This window comes from Ctenopharyngodon idella, chromosome 1, assembly GCF_019924925.1.
Source record: "Ctenopharyngodon idella isolate HZGC_01 chromosome 1, HZGC01, whole genome shotgun sequence".
NCBI lineage: Eukaryota > Metazoa > Chordata > Actinopteri > Cypriniformes > Xenocyprididae > Ctenopharyngodon > Ctenopharyngodon idella.
Window position 1 is genome coordinate 24,994,851 of NC_067220.1, and position 11,434 is coordinate 25,006,284.

The 11,434-nt window shown below is 42.3% G+C and overlaps 1 protein-coding gene across 1 annotated transcript in view; it reads left to right on the forward strand.

Moving 5' to 3' along the window:
- Positions 1-11,434, forward strand: part of LOC127514280 (probable ribonuclease ZC3H12C) — a 54,179-nt gene that overhangs the window by 2,103 nt on the left and 40,642 nt on the right. The gene's annotated exons all lie outside the window — the stretch shown is intronic.

Consider the following 11,434-nt stretch of genomic DNA (forward strand, 5'->3'; position numbering starts at 1 on the left):
ATTCTGGGGAGTACACTTGCGGAATCTCACAGTTTCATTTAGAGTTAAATTTCTGATGTAAAGTAATGAATGGATTTACAACTTGGTTGGTGGATGTATGGTGTGCTTCAGGTTATGTGTGGCTGGGGGATAGCTGAAACATTTTCACAAAGTGTGTATGTGTGAATTTGATGTGGTCATCAGGATTCATAGGGCCTCAGAAGTAGGATGTTTGCACTTAAAGAGAAAGCCTGTCTTAATTCTCATGTCACATGACCCGAGTTGGTAGAGAAAATGCTGGTGCTGAAGAAAGAGAATACCAGTTTTTGTTCCCTAGTTGCCTTAGCAGACATCTGTTGCCCTGCTGGGACCCCTGGGACTCCCCACACTAAATTATGTTTTTTGAAAGTTTTCTGTGAGGGTTGTGTTTAGGGGGTAAGGTTGTGTTTAGGTTAAGGTTAGGGTTAGAAACTCAGGGACTGTATTATATCAATGAATATTCTAACAAATCCACACAAACTTGTATGTGTTAGGATTAACCCCTTAATATCTGCATTCTGCGTTTCTGATTTTTGGCAAATTCTATAAAAATGCTTTCTGTTGCAGTCACACCTGAATGTGTTTATGTGTATTTGTGTGTGTTGTTTGTTCCACTTTGCATTTGTGCTCTAGTACTAGGTTTTACCAGTTTCTGTGCAGATTTTCTTTTTTTTTCAGATTTATGCGGATTTATTGATTTTATTTGACAAATAAAAAATAAACAAAATGGAAATCACTTTCTCCATTTATTTATAACGTGTACCCTGAATACCATGAATATGACTTTTTTTAATTTGAATATGACTTTTTTAATTTTTTACACACCTTCAGAATGGTCCAGGCCTGGCTTGCACGCTGGCGAGGTTTAAAAAATGGCAACAAATCAAAAGTGACCCTACTGGCAAACTTGTGGCTGGAAAGGCTGGCTTTGTGCTGTTTTTAATAAACCAGGAGGCAGGAATTGGCCAGTTTTAATTTTCAAGCATATTAAAAACGCAGATGCTCATTGTCTTAATAATCCTTTATGTTTCTTATGTGTCTCGAGTTTGAGTGATGCACAGATTGGTCTGGCAAACTCTTTTTTGTTAGACAAGTCAGATACATGGGTCGCCTTTGTACAGCAGCTGCAGCCTAGCAAAAGTTGGTTAGTCAGCAGCCGTCGCCAGAGATGGGCACAAATACATCAAAAATTAAAGCTGCAAGCAGCGATGAAAGGGCCCTCGCACCCAGGCTCACCGCCACCCGTTGGCTTTAGGAAAACAGTGAACAATGGGTTACATGCATGTAAGCGAGTAAATACAAGGGAAATATGGCAAAGCCATTTCAAAGTGCCACACTTCCTGCTGCCAATAGGTGGCACTTTGACTGTAACTGAATATTGCCATGTAGATGTCTTCAGGCCAGGACTATTATCAAACATGTGAAGTTTGGAGCAGATCAGACATTGTATGCCTGAGTTACAACAACTTCCTGTTTCGTGGCGTTAATCACATACATAAGCACTTAGCCAAGTGTTGCATGATTTAACATGTTTCTAGTATTTTTGGCACTTTGTGGCATATTGAAATGTGTTTCTGGGAGTGAATTACAGTGTAAAGCAAGCCATTTCCTGTTGCCAGCAGGTGGCGCTATGACTAACTGAATATTGGCATATAGATGTCTTCAGGCCAGGACTCTTATCACACATGTGAAGTTTCGGACAGATCGGACATTGTATGCCTGAGTTACAACAGCTTCCTTTTTCATGGCGAAACATCAGACTTTGTCAGGCCGCCACGGACACGCCCTTCAGCGAAAACTCTAGATCTTTGAAATTTATCATCCCTAAAGCCTTAAGATTAGACTGACCACATATGATGTTGTTCTGGTTAAATCTTTATGAGGAGTTAATCACAGTGTAAAACATGTCATTTCCTGTTGCCCGCAGATGGTGCTTTGATTGTAACTGAATTTTGGCATGTAGATGTCTTTAGGCCAGGACTCTAATAAATCATGTGAAGTTTGGGGCAGATCGGACATTGTATGCCCGAGTTACATCAACTTCCTGTTTCATGGCGAAACATCAAATTTTGTCAGGCCGCCACGGACACCCACTTCAGCGAAAATAGCTGACTTCCTGTTGTGTTTAGGACTCAGCTCCAAGAGACTTTTTTGTAGGTAATGGGACAGTACATGTATGTACCGAATTTTGTACATTTACATCGAACGTAGCCCAAGGCGCACACCGTTGAAGTTTTATAGGTGGCGCTATCGAGCCATTTTGCCCCACCCATTTCTGAAACCTATATCAGATGTCAATTTTTGCCAGTCCTGACGCGTGTGCAAAGTTTTGTGAGTTTTCGAGCATGTTTAGGCCCTCAAAAATGCGATAATGTTTGGAAAAGAATAATAATAATAATAATAATAATGATAATAATTAAAGCTGCAAGCAGCGATGAAAGGGCCCTTGCACCCGGGCTCACCGCCACCCGTTGGCCTCAGGAAAACAGTGAACAGTGGGCAACATGCATGTAAGCGAGTAAATACAGGAGAATTATGGCAAAGTCATTTCAAAGTGCCAGACTTTCTGCTGCAAACAGGTGGAGCTTTGAGTGTAACTGAATATTGCCATGTTGATGTCTTCAGGCCAGGACTATTATTGAACAGGTGAAGTTTGGAGCAGATCGGATATTGTATGCCTGAGTTACAACAACTTCCTGTTTCATGACGATAATAGCATGCTTTAGCAGTCAGCTAGGTGTTGATAGCATGATTTAGAATGTTTCTAGCATGTTTAGTTGCTAATAGTGCATCATATTGTTAAAAAGTCACTTCCTGTTGCCAGTAGGTGGCACTATTACTATAACCGAATATTGTCATGTAGATGTGTTCAGGGAAGGACTCTTATCAAATGTGTGAAGTTTGGGGTAGATTGGACATTGCATGCCTGAGTTACAGCAACTTCCTCTTTCACTGTATTAATATAGCACTTAGCTAAGTGTTTTGCTAACATTTTTCTAGCATGTTGGTAGCCTGTTTAGAACTTGCTGGCACATTTTAATATGCTGTCAGGAGTCCATAACATGTTATGGGCATGGACATGTGTTCAGGACAGGACTTTTATCAAGTGTGTGAAGTTTGGGGCAGATCGGACATTGTTTGCCTTAGTTACAGCAACTTCCTGTTTCATGGCGAAACATCAAACTTTGTCAGGCCGCCAGGGACACGCCCTCTTACAGAAACTCAAGATCTTTGCAATTTAGCGTCGCACAAGCCTTATGATTACACAAACCAAATTTGAAGATGATCGGATTAAAACTGTAAGAGGAGTTCGTTAAAGTACGAGGCCTGAAAATGGCAAAAACTACACAAAAATCGCACAGAAAATTCAAAATAGCTGACTTCCTGTTGCGTTTAGGACTTTTTCCAAATTTTCCAAATTTACCGAATTTCGTACATGTACGTTGAACGTAGTCCGAGGCGCACACCGTTGAAGTTTTATAGGTGGCGCTATCGAGCCATTTTGCCCCACCCATTTCTGAAACCTATATCAGATGTCAATTTTTGCCAGTCCTGACGCGTGTGCAAAGTTTTGTGAGTTTTCGAGCATGTTTAGGCCCTCAAAAATGCGATAATGTTTGGAAAAGAATAATAATAATAAATATAGCTGCAAGCAGCAATGGCGGGCCCAAGCCCGGTGGCACCGCCACCTCGGTGGCTTCAGGGCAACTGTGCACAGCGGGCAATAGGCATTTAAAACAGTTAAACATCAAGGGACTATGTCAAATTCACTCCACATTTTCTGCACTTTAAGGTGGCGCTATAGAGCCCCTCCTCCCCACCCGTTTCTAAGGCTTTGCCCATGTCTACTGGATAACAATCCTGACGTGTGTGTCGAGTTTCATGCAATTTGAAGCATGCTAAGAGTCTTAAAAGCATCCAAAATGAATATTAAAGTTTGATGCGTTGCCAAGGCAACAGTGTTTGAGATGTCACGATTCTTTTCAAAGGCCTACATCTGCCATGTTTTGACATTATTTAAATGAAGTTTGAAGCAAATTGGGTAAAAATAAGAGGGTGATGTCAAATCATGCTGAAAGTGACACACTTCCTGCTGCCAGTTGGTGGTGCTATAACTTTGACTCATAATAGTCACATCCATGTGATCAGCCTCCTACAACGAACACACAGCTGAAGTTTCATAAAAATCAATCAATGTATGCAGACGTTATAACACATTTTGTGTTTCCCTTTTCTCGCCATAAATTCATTGCCCCGCCACGGCCAAACCGTTTGAGATATAAAAAATCCGCTGGCAATTTTTCATTATCAGTGTGTTGACTTCATGCTGACCGAGTTTGGTGGTGATCGGATTAATTGCCTAGAAAAACTATATCAAATTCCAGAGCATGCGTTTTTCAAACAACCAATAATAACTGACTTCCTGTTGAGTTGGCGTATAACTTAGAGCACGAAAGTTGTTAGGCCCGATGAGGACTTTATGTGTACTGAGTTTCATACTAATATATGCAAGCATGTTTGATATATGGGCAAGTTTTCGGATCCCATTCAAGGGGGTGCTGTCGAGCCCCTGTGTCAAGCCCGGGTCCCAGCCTCGGCGGCATCCTAATGGCCGCAGTTTCCAATGTGTGTGTCAATTTTCAAGAGTTTTTGAGCATGTTAAGTCCCCCCAAAAAGCCCTGGAAGGTTGAAGAAAAAAATAAAAAATAAAATAAAAATAATAATCCTTAGGAGAACAATAGGCCCCTGCGCATTAGGGGCTTGGGCCCTAATAAACGGAGCAATTCTAATAGGGTCCTCACACCATCGGTGCTCGGGCCCTAATAAACGGAGCAATTCCAATAGGGTCCTCACACCATCGGTGCTTGGGCCCTAATAATAATCCTAAAGAAAACAATAGGGCCTTCAGCCCTTTACAGGGCTTTGGCCCTACATTAAAGCTGCAAGCGGCGATGAAAGGGCCCTCGCACCCGGGCTCACCGCCACCCTTTGACCTTAGGAAAACCGTGAACAGTGGGCGACATGCATGTAAGTGAGTAAATACAGGAGAATTATGGCCAAGTCATTTCAAAGTGCCAGACTTCCTGCTGAAAACAGGTGGCGCTTTGACCGTAACTGAATATTGCCATGTAGATGACTTCAGGCCAGGACTAACGTGAAGTTTGGAGCAGATCGGACTTTGTATGCCTGAGTTACAACAACTTCCTGTTTCGTGCCGTTAATCGCATACATTGGCACTTAGCCAAGTGTTGCATGATTTAACCTGTTTCTAGTGTGTTTGTGGCATATTGAAATGTGTTTCTGGAAGTGAATTACAGTGTAAAGCATGCCATTTTCTGTTGCCCGCAGGTGGCGCTATGACTAACTGAATATTGGCATATAGATGTCTTTAGGCCAGGACTCTTATCAAACATGTGAAGTTTGGGACTGATCCAACTTTGTATACTCGAGTTACATCTTCCTTTTTCATGGCGAAACAGCAAAATTTGTCAGGCCGTCACGGACACACCCTTTAGCGAAAACTCTAGATCTTCGCAATTAAACGTCACAAAGGCCTTTAGATTAGACTGACCAAATATGATGTTGATCTGATAAAAGCTCTAGGAGGAGTTCGTTAAAGTACAACATCTGGAAATTGCAAAAAGTGCACAAACTTTGCAGAGAAAGTTCAAAATATCTGACTTCCTGTTGGTTTTCAGACTTTGCTCCAGGAGACTTTTTTGTAGGGATTGGGCTGTTACATGTGTCTACTGAATTTCATACCTGTACGTGAAACGTGGTGCAAGGGGCACTTTGTTGAAATTTTGTAGGTGGCGCTATCGAGCCATTTTGCCACGCCTAATTCTGAGACCCATAACGGACGTAAATTTTCACCACTTCTGACGCGTGTGCAAAGTTTCATGAGTTTTCAAGCATGTTTAGGCCCTCAAAAATGCGATTCATTTGGGAGAAGAAGAAGAAGAAGAAGAAGAAGAAGAAGAAGAAGAAGAAGCGGAAGCGGAAGAATAATAATAAATGGAGCAATTCCAATAGGGTCCTCACACCATCGGTGCTCGGGCCCTAATAATAATAATCCTAAAGAAAACAATAGGGCCTTGCCCTTTACAGGTCTTGGGCCCTAATAATCCTTAGGGGAACAATAGGGCCTTCAGACCTTTACAGGGCTTTGGCCCTAATAATAATAAATATAGCTGCAAGCAGCGATAACGGGCCAAAGCCCGTTGGCACCGCCACCCTGGTGGCTTCAGGGCAACTGTGCACGGCGGGCAATGGGCATTTAAAACAGTTAAACATAAAAGGACTATGTCAAATTTTCACCACATTTACTGCAGCAGCTGGTGCTCCTATGAACCACAAACAACAACAGCCACATCCATGAGATTGTATAAATTGAGATGACTTTCATGTCATAGAATGTCATAAATCAATTTCAAATGAGTGCAGAATATCATCCTAATCTGCCATGTCTGTGTTTTTTCTCAGACAACCTCTATAAAAATTCTAGAGCAAATTATATACTATTTTTTGTGCAAACTCCACAGTGCTCTGAGAAATGTAATTCAGTCTTAATGCGAATGTCTGTGATTGCTGATGTTGTATAATCCTAACACTTCTCTTCATGTGTTTTTTGACCTCCCTGAGCTGTTGTTTGTGCACCAATCTTATGCACCAAAAGCATGCTTTCATTTAATTTCGGTATGTGTGGTATAAGATGAAAAAATAAAATTAAAAAATTAATAAATAGAGCCAAATCATAGATCCTGCAAAGACAATTTTAATGTCAGTCTCAGGTAATAGTAAGGTAGATTTTTCTGCTCACTTACGCAAGTTTATTTTAAACAGCCACTTTTATAATCATGTGAAATTTACTTAAAGATTTTATTTTAATAAATTTGAATTATATCAATAAATAATTAATTTAAAAATAATAATTGTAACTCAAACGACATTTAGAAAACTAGTCCTGTACTAATAGTAATATAGTGTCATAGTTCAGTTTCAAATGAGTGTGAAGTTATCATTTGCAGTATGTTTTTATATTTTAATTAACCTAATTATCAAACTAATAATGTAATACTATGTTGTCAGTGGCCTACAAATACACTGGTTTGATTAGCTGCCTCAGGTGTGTTTGATTTGAGTTGGCACTAAACTCTAAAGCACAGTGAGTCTGCAATAAAAGGGTTAAATAACTGATCAAGGGTGTAAAACTCACTCTCTCTCTCACTCACACACACACACACACACACACGCACACACAAAGACTGTAGGAGTGAGGGGGAGAGGAGGAGGGAGGGTGTAGGGGGTTGGACAGAGAGAGAGAGTCTACGTCTGTGTGTGTGTGTGTGTGTGTGTGTGTGTGTGTGAGAAAAATCCACATTCAAACCAAAATATCTGACTTCCTGTTAGTCGGAGCTAATGACTGTAAAATAGAAAGTTGTCCAGCTTAATGAGAACAATATGTGTACCGAGTTTGGTGACTGTAGTTTAAACTAACCCCCCGACTTTTGTCAAAAGATTGTGCTATGGAGGCCCTCCTCCCCACCTGTTTCTACGGTTTTGCCCGTGTCTACTGGTTGACATCTCTGAAGTTTGTATCGAGTTTCATGCAATTTGAAGCATGCTAAGCGTCTCAAAAGCATCTTCCTGTTGAGCTGGCGTATAACTTAGAGCATGAAAGTTGTTAGGCCCGATCAGGTCTATATGTGTACCGAGTTTCATACAAATACGTGCAAGCGTGTTATATATGATATATGGACCAATTGTTTAGGCACCATTCAAGGGGGCACTTTCGAGCCCCCCTGCCACGCCCGTGTACCAGCTTCTGCCTGGCCCTGATGGCCGACGATTCCGATGTGTGTGCAGTTTCAAGTTTCAAGAGTTTTTGAGCATGTTAAGGGCCCCAAAAACCCCAAAAACTTAGAAAAAATAATAATTTTCCTAAGGAAAACAATAGGGCCTTCAGCTTTTGGCTTTGGCCCTAATAATAATAATAATAATAATAATAATCCTTAGGGGATCAAGAGCGCCCTGCGCCATTAGTGGCTTGGGCCCTAATAATAATAATAATCCTTAGAAAAACAATAGGGCCCTGCGCCTTAGTGGCTTGGGCCCTAGTAATCCTTAGGGGATCAAGAGGGCCCTGCGCCATTAGTGGCTTGGGCCCTAATAATAATAATCCTTAGAAAAACAATAGGGCCCTGTGCCTTAGTGGCTTGGGCCCTAATAAACGGAGGAAATCCAATAGGGTCCTTGCACTTTGGTGCTCAGGCCCTAATAATAATCCAAAAGAAAGCAATAGGGCCTTCAGCCCTTTGGGCTTTGGCCCTAATAAAAAAAAAAAAAAAATCCTTAGGAGAACAAAAGGCCCCTGCGCCTTGGTGGCTTGGGCCCTAAATTTAGCTGCAAGCAGCGATGACGGGCCACAGCCCGGTGGCACCGCCGCCCCGGTGGTTTCAGGGCAACTGTGCACGGCGGGCAATGGGCATTTAAAACAGTTAAACATAAAAGGACTATATCAAATATTTTCATGTCATAGAATGTCATAAGTCAATTTCAAATGAGTGCAGAATATCATCCCAATCTGCCATGTCCGTGTTTTTTCTCAGACAACCTCTATAAAAAATAGTCCGAATAGTGATATAGTATCATGGTTCAATTTCAAATGAGAGTGAAGTTATCATTTGCAGTTCAAAATTTTATAAGTTCATCAATAAATAGGTAATCAGTAAAAAGGTTAAAGACCACTAACCAAGATTGTAATACACACACACACACGCACGCACGCACGCACCCACACACACACAGGGAGGGGAGAGAGAGAGAGAGAGAGAGAGAGAGACAAAGTCTGCATACCTCTAGTGGCTATCTCTGCTGGAGTTAGATTTGCTACCAAGTAGTTGGCCCTCCTTGGGTCACCTTGAAAGCAATCCTCTGGGGTGAGCTAGGTTGCTGAGTGTTCTAGTTCCCTAGAATTGAGCAGATGGTTATCAGGTTATCCCTGATACTAGCCCTGGAGTTCTAGATCTTTACCAAGTAGTTGGCCCTCGAGCAGGCCCCCTTGAAGGAGATCCTCTGGGTTGAGTAGGTCCTTAGAGCACTTCCAGCTAAGATAGTATTCTGACTCCCTAGAGTTATATCAGAGTGTAGGCTCTTTAGGAGCCTACCTGGTACTTGCATTGAGCTTGGTCAATACTCGTCTCGGTTGAGTCCAGTGGGTACTCCCCTCGCATTGAGAGTCATTCTTTAGAGTACTGCGCTCCCGAGGTCTGATCGGAAGGTTGAAGGTCTCTCGTGAGACCTCCCTGGGAGCTCAGTATTGAAGGCTGAGGACCTCGCCCCTGAGTTGGTCATTGAGGTTTAAAGGGTTCTTTTTAGTAAGAACTCCCTTAATCGATCAGCTCCTGTTGGAGCTGGAGGTACGTCTCTCTTTAGGGACCCTTTTTAGAGTATTCAGCCTCCAGAGTGCTTATTAAGAAGCGCTCTGTAGATCCTAGGTTGAGCAGAGTAACTCCCCTCGATTGCAAGGGTTCTAAGCGCTATGCCGAGTTCTGCTCCCCAGGATGCCTGTCTCTACGCCCGGTCTGAGTTGGTTACTTCCAGTTACTGCCAGTTTGTAGTCCCTCTTTCTGGACCCCTCCTCTGGAGGCTAGTGCTTTAGAGATTCTGTTTTGGTAACAGGCAGTTTGCTGGCCAGACTAGGTTTCTACTAAGTAGGACCAGGTCGGCCTCCCTGGTGGCAGTCAGGGTAGACTATGCTCCCCTGAGAAGTGACTGGCCGGGCCTCCTTTCGGCTCCCTGGCCACATTCCCCTAAAGTGACCCCTTCTGTTTGAAGTTGTTAGTTCCAAGCCTTTGAGCGGCCTTGGTAGGCCTCTAGATGTTTCTGGAAGCCTCTTTGAGGCTTATAGCTTGGGTGGTGGGCATAGGGAATGCTGTCACTGACAGCCTTTGCGACCCTTAGGAGGAGTGTTTTTTGGCATTTCAGTTGAAATGGTTTCTGATATTTGTCACAGCCATTCTTTGGCATGCACTCCCCTCAGCATGGCGGCGTGCGTATCCGTTCCCCATATGCGTTACGACGCAGTGCGAGTTCCCTTTCAAAAGGGAACGTCTCAGGTTACGCATGTAACCATGGTTCCCTGAGAACAGGGAACGAGACATATGTTCCCCATATGCGTTAAGACGCAGTGTCTCGTTCCCTGTTCTCAGGGAACCATGGTTACATGCGTAACCTGAGACGTTCTCTGCTCACTTATACAAGTTTGTTATAAACAGCAACGTTTATAAAATCATGTGGAATTTATGTAAATATGGGTTTTGAATACATTAGAATTATATCAATAAATAATTAATTTAAAGACATATGCGTCGTATGTGATGCTCGCAATCACAGCACATGACCTTCTGTCATGCCCATGTCTACAAAACACACTCTCCTTTGTTAAAAAAAAAAAAAAAAAAAAAATTTGTCTTGTCTGAATCAATACATGAAATCACAGTTGTCAGGTAATAAGAATTGTAACTTAAGTGTCATTTAGAAAAGTAGTCCTGTCCAAATAGTGATATGGTGTCATAGTTCAATTTCAAATGAGTGTGAAGTTATCATTTGCATTGTGTTTTTATTTTTTAATTAACCTAATTATCAAGCTTATAATATAATACTATGTTGTCAGTGGCCTACAAATAAACTGGCTTGATTAGCTGCTTCAGTTGTATCTGATTAGGGTTGGCACTAAACTCTGAAGGACAGTGCAAGAAAAGGGTTAAAGAACTGATCAAGTGTGCAAAACTGAGACACGCACACACACACACACACACACACACACACACACACACAGACAGACAGACAGACACACACACACACACACACACACACACACACACACAGACAGACAGACAGACAGACAGACAGACACACACACACACACACACGCACACACACACACACACACACACACACCATTCAAGGGGGTGCTGTCGAGCCCCCCTGCCATGCCCGGGTACCAGCTTCTGCCCGGCCCTGATGGCTGTGGATTCCGATGTGTGTGCAAAATTTCAAGAGTTTTCGAGCATGTTAAGGGCCCCAAAAGTGCCTGAATATTCGGAAAAATAATAATAATAATAATAATCATAATCCTAAGGAAAACAATAGGGCCTTCACCCTTTACAGGGCTTGGGCCCTAATAATCCTTAGGGGAACAATAGGGCCTTCGCCCGTTGGGCTTGTGGTCTAATAATCCTAAAGAAATCAATAGGGCCTTTGCCCTTTGGGCTTGCACCCTAATAATCCTAAAGAAAACAATAGGGCCTTCGCCCTTTGGGCTTGGGCCCTAATAATAAACAGATTATTAAAAAATCATGCATCCTTAGAAAACTATAATGCGATTCATGGATTCGTGTCTGTGGAATGCTCC